The sequence below is a fragment of the Anabrus simplex genome, chromosome 4 (assembly GCF_040414725.1).
Source record: "Anabrus simplex isolate iqAnaSimp1 chromosome 4, ASM4041472v1, whole genome shotgun sequence".
Lineage (NCBI taxonomy): Eukaryota > Metazoa > Arthropoda > Insecta > Orthoptera > Tettigoniidae > Anabrus > Anabrus simplex.
Genome location: NC_090268.1, coordinates 254473455 through 254486546, shown reverse-complemented (window position 1 = coordinate 254486546; position 13092 = coordinate 254473455).

The window sequence follows — 13092 nt, the reverse complement described above, 5'->3', positions numbered from 1 at the left end:
GTTTGTAGACTTGAATTTCGTTCTAGCTTTCAGCTTGTACCAGAGAAGACAGCTACAGTTTGTTTCGCTTCTTTTAAGAACACAGGTGTTACTGATATCCGTCTCGCCACGGCTGACATATGAGGCAAGTATAAAACTTTACGTCATGGTTGTTTCCTCTGAACGTTTGACATTTACATACGACGATGTTCTAGCACGACTGGCAAGGAAACTGGCTGAGTCGGACTAGACATATTTCAAAGATACTTGGATGAATGATCAATTAACATACTTTAAATTCTAAGGTAATAATAATTTTTTCCGTAAAATTAACGTTAGTCTTAAAATACATTGCTAAAACGTAGCTGGGAACCTGGGAACAGATAGCCGATGATAACGAGAAAACCTTGCAAATGCACCGCAGAAATATAGTCATGGTTCTATTTTAAATTTAAATTAAAGTCTTAATAATGAAAATGAGATTCGACATGAACAGAATATCCCCCTCGGTAAGCCTATTTTATTAATCGTATGACATATGAATAAATCAAAACGTTTTAATACTTCTGGATCATTTATAATGGAAGCTAAAATATTATGAAGTATGAGACTTTGGTTCGTCTATATATAAACGTCCCGATATTATTATAATATTTTGTGAACATCAACGAGGAAACTAGCGAGCGAGTTGGCCGTGAGGTTAGAGGCGCGCAGCCCTGAGCTTGCATTCGGGAGATAGTAGGTTTGAACCCCACTGTCGGCAGCCCTGAATATGGATTTGCATGGTTTCCCATTTTCACACCAGGCAAAGCTGGGGATGTGCCTTAATTGACATCACGACCGCTTCCTTCACACTTCTAGCCTTTTCCTAGTCCGTCATCGCCATACGACCTACCTGTGTCGGTGAAACGTAAAGCAACTTGTAAAAAAACTTTAAACCCAGTAAACTGCCGAATTCCTATTCAAAATGCTGTTCAGAAATATTTTGCCATGTTATGGACAACCCATGTTATAACGCCAGGTGTTCAGCGCTATTCTGGTGCCTTAACTGATCACCATACCAAATTTCATTGCAATATTTGCCTTAGATAAACCACGTTCAGTTTAAAACTCAAGCAACGAGTTATTACTCGGTAAGCACGTAAATGTTATCTTAGGGGAGAATGACTGTCACAGTTTATGATGTTTTAATTCTCCCTCCCCACAATATTTAATTGCAGTCACCTTAGTCCAACACAAACAGTTTCCTTGTGAGGTAAGGATTGATCTTGGTGAAATACGTAATTTTTACCTTTCTCTTTTAAATACACTTATTCTTCTTATTCTTCTTTATCTGTTTACCCTCCTGGGTCGGTTTTTCTCTCGATCTCAGCGAGGGATCCCACCTCTACGGCCTCAAGTGTAGTGTCCTGGAGCTTCAGACTCTGGGTCGGGGCATACAACTGATAAGGATGACCAGTACCTCGCCCAGTTTGCCTCATCTGCTATGCTGAACAGGGACCTTGCGGGGGGATGGGAAGATTGGGAGGGATATACAAGGAAGAGGGATAGAAGCGGCCGTGGCCTTAAGTTAGGTACCATCCCGGCATTTGCCTGGAGGAGAAGAGGGAAACCACGGAAAACCACTTCCAGGATGGCTGAGGAGGTAATCGAACCCCCCTCTACTCAGTTGACCTCCCGAGGCTGAGTGGACCAGGTTACAGCCCTCGTACCACTTTTCAAATTTCGTGGGGAGAGCTGGGAATCGAACCCGGGCCTCCGGGGTGGCAGCTAATCACACTATCCACTATACCACAGAGGCGGACAACATATTAAGATAATATACGAAACAACTTATCATGGAACCACCATAATTCTACAGGCATTCAATGTCATCTCCTGTAACACATTGCACCCATTGCCAGATGTGTGGAAGGTGCATGATGCCAGTAGCGTACCGCCTTTTTCGATGTCCGTAACTGAGCGCCCTATTGCTTGAAGTATGAAATCTCCGGCATGGAAACGCTTTGAACGGAGAGGTTAATTTAGTTTCGGGAACAGATTGAAGTCACATGAATTAATGTCCGGTAAGTAGGGTGAATGCTGCACGACCTCCCTCTTCCACCGTGCCATCAGTTCGCCCACAGGGGCAGCGTTGTGACAGTGGTCATTGTCGACCTTTCGGAAATGGGGCCGTTTCGTGTGCCGTGCAGGACGAAGATCTGAATGCATCCACACATTTTTCCAACACGACAATGCCCACTGTCACAATACTACTCCTGTGAGGCAATTCTTGGCAAGGTGGAGATGGAAGTTCCTGGAGCATCCATCCTCCTCACTAGACATGAGTCTTCGACTTCGATCTGTTCCCCAAACAAAATGATCCACTCCGAGGGAAGTGTTTCCATACATGAGAAGTCATACTTCAAGCAGTAGGACACTCCATCGTGAACATCAGCAAAGAAGACACTGCTACCGCTGTCCATAGTCCCGACAACGAGTAAAACAAGCTGCAGGGGTTTACATTCAAGGCCTGTGGAGGTACAGAGGTTTGATTTTGTATACCTTGTGGTCTACCAGCTCCGTACGATCCAGTTTCATGCATCCCTTCACATTTACTACAATTCTGAAAGACATCAGTCTCTCTTCCTAAACCGGAATAATATAACGAGATGTGTGTTTACGGGCTAGAAGACAGCAGGAATCGTGAGCGCCACGCAGAGCTAGGTTTGAACATACGGCTACCGGACACACGATGAATAAGCCTTGGTTCGTCTCCAAACACAGTCCAGTAATTCACACAGTCCAACACACTGAACCACTATACAGCAGCATCTCAAAAGTGCTAAACAACATGGCAATTCTCCTTACAACAACAACCATTAACACTGTTCCGATTACACTCACGATAGTTGCACTCTGCGACGGTACACACACACACACACACACACACAGTGCACAGTCTTCTGTCCTGTACGCTACGATACTCTGATTCCGATGGGACAGGCAGCCAACAGCAGTCTTCAGTCCAGCTACTCACTCGAAACTTCGACGCAACAACTATCTCGTTCATACCCGTGGGACACTAGAGACAGCCAACACCGCTATCACCCTCAGCTAAGCCACCGAACTCCAATTCACCGAGTCTAAAAGGGCCCATTCACAGTCGAGCGGGTTGGCGAGCCGGTTCGTGACCTTTGTCGCACTGACCGGCTCGAAGGTGTATGGCGGGTTGTTGAGGGTTGGGCTCGAGGTTGGGTCCGTGTTGGCGGTTCGACAGCTAAGCCGGCGAACCCGACTGGTTCGCCAACCCGTCAGTGTGTGTATGGCCACTACCTGACCGGCTCGCTGTGGTTTCGTCTGTAGCTTAATTTGGTTTCTGTGTGGGTTACTTAGGCCTACCTCGAATAACAATGACTTGAGGAGAATAAGCAGTTCCGGGAAGAATTTATTGAAATGTACCGGGCGAGTCCTGGAGCTTTCCCATCCTTGCGTCACGCGATAACTTCCATGTCTTAGTGCGACATTCAAACACTAATAATAATAGGCTAACAATAACAACAACAATAATAATATGAAGAAGAAGAATAATCCATGGTCTCCCGATACTCTCCTTCAAATATTATTAGCCTATAGACCATTTTACTATGACATATATGCCTCTCGCGCCTCTGCACTTAAGTGGTTAATACTGTAAGTATGTATCATACATTACTATAGTAGTGAAATTTTCTGTATTTCATAATTAGCAGTGAAATAACATTTCTCAAACTAATCACTTTCAAAAGAATATTACGTTTGTGATATAAAAACGATCTTATAATACATCACAATCAAAATTGTGTAGGCCCACTTACGTGCAAATATTCCTGCTGCAACGTATCGAAGATTGCCCAACACGTCTCAGGAATGATTTTTCCAAGTAGCTGAGGAGATATTACACTGCTAAATTTCAGGTCTTCATAACTTCTCCCTGTCGCTAGAAATCGCAATGTTACAATTAACCTCTCTTCAGCACTGATGGTATCTATCACGTGTGTCTCCTGTTTCTCTATGTTTGGCCGAAACAACTCCAACAATTCGTAAAAACTGTCGCCATCCATAACCAGAAAGTTCTTATAATCTGCAGGTTCTTGTACGCACAGAGTTCTTAACATGCTGACCTGCGAAAATCGTGGTTTATCTCTCAACCATTCCTTCATCCACACACGTTTCTTCTTCTTTTCTTCATCAGTGCACAAAATGCTGCAACAGCTACAACCACTTTGGAATGTTTTCGTTGGGTCATAACGAAAACTTTGTTTCTGCTAGTGGCTTTACGTCGCACCGACACAGATAGGTCTTATGGCGACGATGGGATAGGAAAGGCCTAGGAGTTGGAAGGAAGCGGCCGTGGCCTTAATTAAGGTACAGTACCAGCATTTGCCTCGTGTGAAAATGGGAAACCAAGGAAAACCATCTTCAGGGCTGCCGACAGTGGGATTCGAACCTACTATCTCTATAACAAAAACTAGGCAATGCACATACAGACTGGCGGACTGGTCCGCCAACGGGTTCGCCAGTGTATGGTCACCGTTGAGCCAGTCGGGCTCGGGGTGCGGATTTTATACATGGACGGGCTCGCCAACCGGCTCGACTGTGAATGGGCCCCTTAACTCCCACTGAGTCCAACACTGAGTGACTGTTCGCGGCTAGCCTCCTTTTTAGTCTACAGCTCGGGTGGTGTGTACTGAAATATTTGCGATGTGGCTAGACGCGGAACATTCTCGCTGCACCTTGCAGAAACTCACGGGATACCAGACGAAGAGAACAATGCACGGAAAGGCCGGCTATGCACCCCAGGCCGGCTGGGAGCTAGTCCCTTCCAGGAAGTACCTTACCTGGCATATCCTATGTCGATTTTTTGTCATCGTGTTGGTGTACCAGCAGTAATACTGCATTCTAAAACAAGAGGTCCTCAAAATGTCCACAATAAGCCTGAATGCATGCTTGAATACACCGTCCTGTTGATTGTCGGATACGTTCGAACTCTCAAGGCACTGCAGACATTCGATGGCAACTTTCTTCCACACGTTGACGAAGTACTGCAACGTCCGTGACGGCATATCTAACTCCAAACTTAATCCTAAATACGAACTCTCTACCCTATTAAAACAGGCGTAGCTCGAAAACGATCGATCGTAGGGCGTATGTTCATAGGGACGTTTTGTGTTGTTTAGAGGTGAAATGTTCACACCCCAATTACTTTGCACGTGTTTTGGAATATACTGCATATCCTAATACACAATCCAGCTATCAATGGACTCACATACTGAGATTCGAGAAATTCTGTTAACCCGTTTCTCCATGACGTCGTGACAAACATACAAGCAAACGAACAGACTGAAATTGAACTGAACCTTCTTTCTACTTTTGTATACCTAATCCGAGATAAATAAGTATGAGAGAAAAGAATGAAATATTATTGTCGTTGTTTGGGCCTTCAGCTCAAAGACGGGTTTGATGCAGCCATCCATGCCTCCCTATCCCGTGTAAAATTTGTCATTTCTACTTAACTATTACATCCAACAACCAGTCTAATCTCTTTGTCATACTTATGCTTTCATCTATCCCCTACCATTATTACCACCAAAACTTCCCTCAAGAACTACCTGAAAAAGACCTGGGTGTCATAAAATGTGTCCTATCTCTCTTCTGGTCAAATTTAGCCAAATTATTCTCCTCTAAGCAATTCTATTCAGTATATCTTCATTCGTGATTACCATCTATCCATTTCACCTTCAGCATTCTTTAGTAACACCGCATTTCAAGAGCTTCTATTCTCTTCCTATCTGAACTAGTTATTGTCTAGGTTTCACCTTCGTGAAATGTCACGCTCTAGGCGAAAGTCTTCAAAAACAGCTTTCTAATTCCAAATATCGATGTTCGAAGTGATCAAAGGTCTGTTTTTAAGAAATCCCATATTTGCTTGTGCTAGTCCACCTCACTTCTACCATGGTTAGTTATTCTGCTATCCAAGTAACAATACCTGTTCATCTACTTTCTTTAAGACTTCATTTCCTAATCTAATATTTCTTGCATCATCAGACTTCATTCGACTGCACTCCATTACATTTGTTTTCATCTTGTACTCCTCCAAGACTGTGACCATACCATTGAGCAATTTCTCCACATTTTCTGAAGGCTCAGATATCATTGGAAAATCTCAGAGTTTTAATTTCGCTGGATTGCGATTCGCTTTCAAAATTCCTCTTTAGTATCCATTACCGCCTGTAAAATAAGTTTATAGACAAATTATAATTTTATTTATATAAATATCATTAATATACAAGTAACCCAGCCAAAAGGCTAATTCGTCTACTTTAACATAATCTCATATAAAAGCAAGTTTGAATGACAACCCGTGCTACAAATGTATTTCATCTTGGAGATGATGAAAGCCGGAAAACGACTCAGTTAGCCTTTGATGTTTTATAATTAGTTGTTAGGAATACAGAAGAAGGATAAAAGAAGAGTCTTTCAGGAATGAGATTGTATTCTGTGGATGGTTAATGAAGAGGGAGCAGGCGGTTAATGTCTTAGCAAAGGGAAACGTGAGAGCCTTACAACAGTCTTAAGAAGAGAAGTGCACTCTAAGTTAATCTGGTGCTCCAGCATGGGTAATACGGTTAGTAGATTTCTACTCATCCTATTATGTATAAACTGCTAGTGTTTTCCAGGACATTCAACTTGCAGGCAAGCAGACAATATGCTATTTGAGCCGTTCGATGCACAATAGTACCTCGGCTTCAGGAAAGGTTTGATTACAGTCTTTCTTCTTCTTTTTCCATCGCTTTTCCAACATCTGTGTGGTTGCGGGCGCGAACTGTGTCGCACATGTGGTTTTAGCCCTGTTTTACGGCCGGATGCCCTTCCTGATGCCAACCCTATATGGAGGGATGTAATCGCTGTTGCGTGTTTCTGTGGTGGTTGGTAGTGTAGTGTGTTGTCAGAATATGAAGAGGAAAGTGTTGTGACAAACACAAACACCCAGTCCCCGGGCCAGAAGAATTAATCAGAGGCGATTAAAATCGCCGACCCGGAGGAAAACGAACCCGGGACCCTATGAACCGAAGGTCGCAACGCTGACCATTCAGCCAATGAGTCGGACAAAGGTTTGATTACAGTAATGAAATGTCGTATGGCTTTTAGTGCCGGGATATCCCAGGACGGGTTCGGCTCGCCAGGTGCAGGTCTTTCTATTTGACTCCCGTAGGCGACCTGTGTGTCGTGATGGGGATGAAATGATGATGAAGACAACACATACACCCAGCCCCCGTGCCGTAGGAATTACCAATTAAGGTTAAAATCCCCGACCCGGCCGGGAATCGAACCCGGGACCCTCTGCTGACCGTTAAGCCAACGAGTCGGACTTGATTACAGTGAGCATCATTTATTCAAACTCCCATGCTATCACTAAGTATAGGTATACATTTTAAGTTATTTGGAATTAAAGGACAGTTCTTGGTAGAGAATATAAATGCACTTTCAAAGTGTTAGCTATTTGCTATTTGCCTTACGTCGCACCGATACAGGTAGGTCTTACGGTGACGAAGGGATATGAAAGGGCTAGGCGCGGGAAGGAAGTGGCCATGGCCTTTATTAAGGTACAGCAAAAGCATTTGCCAGGTGTAAAAATGGGGAACCACGGAAATCAGCCTTCAGGGCTGCCAACAGCGGGGTTCGAACCCACTATCTCCCGGATGTGATTTTACAGCTGCGCGCTCCTAACCGCACGGCCAACTCGCCCGGTGTTAATGGATTTAGCTTTTATACCATGGTCAAAAGAAGTTTTGCATAATAACATAACATTTACTAACGGGCGTGTCCGTCATCATATGGTCTTTGAAACGCATTAGATTTGTTGCAAGTTGCTTTACGTCGCACGGACACAGGTACGTCTTACGGCAACGGAGGGATGGGAAAGGGCTAGGAGTGGGAAGGAAGCGGCCATGGCCTTTATTAAGATACAGCCAAAGCATTTGCCAGGTGTGAAAATTGGGAACCATGGAAATCCATCTTCAGGGCTGCCAACAGTAGGGTTCGAATCCACTACCTCCCGAATACAAGCTCACAGCTGTGCGACTGTAACCACATGACAAACTCGCTCGGTCATTACATCTGTTTACTTGTCAAATGAGCTCATTTGTTTACTAGTAGGTGGAGATACCAACCAGTTGAGGGGGTTGTATCTAGAAATTAATGTTCAGAATCCTACTATTCCGTGTTGTTTCCATTACGGTAATGTCTCGGCATATGCTTTGAGCAGCTGATCGAATATGAATAAGGACTTTCTTGCAACAAGGTCGTATGATACAAGTCGACGTAGCTCCCGTAGTATAATGAAATCAAAGTGATGTTTTCCGAATGTGAGGGGAAGCTCCATTATACACATGCTATACTTAATGGTCTTCGGATAGGTTGACCACACTAAACAACCACTGCACAACACCGATACATCCATATTTCCTCCCAGATAAATCTTGATGTCACTGCAACAACTTTACAAAATGAGTTCCGAGAGGGTACAAGAGTTGATGTGTACAAACAAACTGTTCGGAAAGGATTCCACGAAATAGGTCAACTTCTCGAACTCCAATCATGAGGCCCACCTCAGTGCGTCAAGAAGTGGTATTCAAAGGATAGCCTGGTCAGCATCATCTCCCGATATGAATCGCGTGGAGCATGAATGGAAGTCACTGAAAACATCAATTGCTAACACAAAACCCTACAGGATCTTATACCCGCCACTATAAAGTAATGTGAAAAACCTTCCACAAGTAATGGATTATTTAGTAACCTGATGCTGAACATGCCCCACCACTTCCAAACTTGTCTCAGAGGTAGACCGACTATAATATATCAAGACCATAATATCTAAACCTATCTGTGTTGGTGCGACGTAAAGCCACTAGAAAAAAATATATATCTAAACCGAAATGGTGAAAGTCATGAGGGATGAGCTGTAAACTGCTTTTTTTTTGCTAGTTGCTTTACGTCGCACCGACACAGATAGGTCTTATGGCGACGATGGGACAGGAAAGGGACAGGTGTGGGAAGGAAGCAGCCGTGGCCTTAATTAAGGTACAGCCCCAGCATTTGCCTGGTGTGAAAATAGGAAACCATGGAAAACTATTTTCAGGGCTGCCAACAGTGGGGTTCGAACCTACTGTCTTCCGAGTACTGGATACTGGCCGCACTTAAGCGACTGCAGCTATCGAACTCGGTATACTGCTTTTAAGTTAAGACGTCATTTAAATAAATGCATTTCGACGAGAAGCCTTAACATATTTACTTTCTTCCAGGAACTCCAAGATTAATATTAAAAATATGTACTTTGTAGAAAACGACTGAGGTGGTGCGCATTAAGCAAGAAAAGAGGTTACTAAATAATGCATTACTTAATTTATTCGTCCAAAGTTTGAATAACACAATACAGACACAATGAAACACGACATTTACCATATATCAATATAATTTAGGGATCCTGGTGTCACTGGGCATGGAAATTGTGCTTGTACCCCATTTAAGGCGAATGTTCTCTTCATAACATATTGATGTTGACAATGGTCCACTATCTGAAGTTTCAGTTACAATAAATTTGGGGTTGTCCTCAGAAATAACCCTACTCTCATTACATAACAGTAACAATGCCGCAGTAATGACGAAAAACACTCATAGCTAGAGCAACGTTCTACCTCTCGATAGCTGCGGGATACAAGGCTTTCTCGGACAAATTTGGAGCAGGCTTTAACAATTTTCTCTTTTTAGAAAGAAATAGAGCTCTCACGTCTAAAAAATTTGTCTGAACAGTAGTGAACTGAGATGTTGCCATACCTTCTTAATTTTCAACATGTTCTCAGTAACGGTGAATGTTTACTTATTATCAATGAAAAATCCCTACATTGTCTAGCATATTAGGGCTGTAGGTTATAACTAGTTACCTTAAATAGTACAAACATATAATACAAATTTTTTGAAGCGAGTGATTACACACACAAATAAATTAAACTGGGAGAAAAGTAAACTATTCTTAAATTTTTTCTAAAACTGCATAAACTTACAAAAAAATTCATTCAAACAACAGATCTTGTGAAATATCCTAAAAACAGGTTTGACTAACATTACTGTACAACAATTTAAGTTTTGTTCCGAAATATATCTAGCTTTGCTGAATGTTTGTTTAACGTCTGGTATAAGACATTTCACTACAACAGTTAAACCAATTATTTAAAACATTCTTCAATACATGCCGATCGTCAAACAGAATAAAGGAAGACTTGGAAAGATTAGCTGTATTAGGGACAATTACGTTTTAGAATGCTGCCGCTTAAAAGCTCAAATACGTTTTTTTACTGATTCGGCGATTATTCGAGACAAAGCATACTACATAAAAGTGAAGTTCTTTCTACACTTTGTGAAAAAAACAACCTATTGTTAACTTCAGTAGTATTTCATTACTTACACATTTTACTGAGATGAGGGATTATGATATCCCTGTACCTTGAATTTAAGAACAATATGGAAACTTGCATAGTGGTGGCTGCTTCAAATTCCCATCCATTTTCAGCAACGCTATTATCTCTTCCGATTTATATGTCAGCTTGACTTTCACGTAAATTTCATCCATTGTGATTTTAACTCCTTTTGTCTCATCATTAAAAGCACATTGCATTAAAATACTTTTTGAGGAGCTTTGAATCCACAGACGTATGAACCTATTTTATATACTATTCAGGATGATAATTTTTGTTATTGATTGATAGGCTCCTGGATATGAGTAATAAATTGTAGCAGTCCGTATCCTAAGCTCTGATGAATATTGTACATGAGTTGAGTTCACTCTCACTGCAATATCCACGTCTCCTTAGACACAAATATTGTTTTATAAATACTTTCTCATGAAATGAAATGTAATGTAATGTTGTATGACTTTTAGTGCCAGGATATCCCAGGATTGGTTCGGCTCGCCAGGTGCAGGTCTTTCTATTTGACTCCCGTAGGCGACCTGCGTGTAGTGATGAGGATGAAATGATGATGAAGACAACACATACACCCAGCCCCCGTGCCATTCGAATTAACCAATTAAGGTTAAAATCCCCGACCCGGCCGGGAATCGAAACCGGGACCCTCTGAACCGAAGGCCAGTACGCTGACCGTTCAGCCAACGAACACTTTCTCATCATGGGAACTCTACAATTTAAGACACACTCGCGTTTGTGGCACATCATCAAATCAACAACCATCAGTCATTAATACGGAAAATTGGAACCTGCAATTTTTTTGATGTCATAAAAAATATATATGAAATCTTGTTCACGGTACTTCTCAGAATTCAACTCGTCTCACAAGAACACTCACATCTTTGGTTGGAAATAGACCTTTCTTAACTACAAACTTTGGTTCAAATTGTTTATCGGGGTGATCTTTGAATTCGAAACCTTCTCGGTGTATATTCTTTAGATATTTCCCCTTTAAAGCTTTACAGTCAGGGAATTTAAAAGCTGAAGCATCTGAAACACTATAATTTAATCTACCACTCAGTATGCAGCACAAACGACCGTTTTGGGAAGTGTTACAGCACATCAATATATACTATTATGCTTATAAAGCACAATAAATACACACCATATATACAATCAGCCATAAATCGTAGCCTTAAGGATATGAGACCAAGAAATATCCAACTCACTGGTGTATTACTTACAGAGATATTATCTAGGGGAGTGGACTTTGGATTGCGGATTGAGAGTGACATTGAACTTTACTTTGTGGACAGCAATAAGTCGCCATTTTGGCGTCTTGACAATGATAAACAGCAAGGAGAATACAGAAACAGGAGCGGAGCAGGTAACGGCTGAGATGCAGTGTGACATCTGTAGAAAACCAGTGGGAGATGAAGATCACGCCATTGAATGTGAGAGTTGCAACAGATGGCAGCACCAGGAATGTACCGGCATGATCAGGGGTGAATATGATATGAAGAAAAGAAAGAACTGCAAGCTGACTTGGTTATGCAGTAGCTGCAAACCCCACGCGCTAAAATGGAATGACGACAGAGACCGGAAAATAAACGAAATAGATCAGAAGTTGAATTTTCTCATATAGTATCTAACTGATCTCATCCCGACGATGTTCAAGTAAACGGTGGAAGAAACAAAGAAGGAATTAGCAGATATCAGACCAACCGTCGCCGGACAACATACCAGAACCCCTACAGTAGGTATAGGTGACATAACAGCTCCGGATACCAACAAAACGAAACACAGGGGAAGAAATTCCGAACAACATAGCATGGAACCCACAGGCCCAACCAATTCCACGAAGAGCTTCAGAGAGGTGGCTAGTCAAGGAAAACAGCATAGGCAGGAAATCCAACCAGCAACACAACCCGAAGCAAAGGTAGACCTGAATGGGGGAAATGAATCGTCCATACGGGAGAATATACCCGATCATAGAGACGGAAGAGATCCAAAACGGAAGGATTACGAAATATTACCCGTTATGCATACTGTTGGAGGACAAGGTACATACAGCGATGAAGAGCACCATCAGTGGAGAATAGTAGATAAGAAGAAATACAAGAATTCACAATTTATCATTGGAAATAGGACACCTGAAAACAATCAAGTAAGAGCAGGAGATAAATCAGCTTGGTCATATGTCGGGCGAATACACGAAACGGTCAAAGATGCAGATCATGTAGCGTACTTAAAAAATAATGGCATTGTGGGAAGATTGAGTGTGCTCAGCTAAAAGCAGTCGGTAACGATAAGTCATTCAGAGTAGGAATACCGTTCGAACTGAGAGAGTTAGTAGAACAACCACACTTTTGGCCGAGAGGTTTCTTAGTAAGGCGATTTCTTTTTCGAGGACACCAAATAGAAAGCATACGGCTATAGGCAGGAAACAAGTAACACATTGAAAGTGATGACATGGAACGCTGAAGGTGCAGTAAATGCATTCGATATGTAACCAAACGATGATTTAGCGGACTTTCATTTGATTATTTCAACAGAAACTTTTCTAACTAGAGAGTGGAATATTCCTACTTTTTATATGATGCATGTTTTTGCCACTCAAGGACAAACGAGC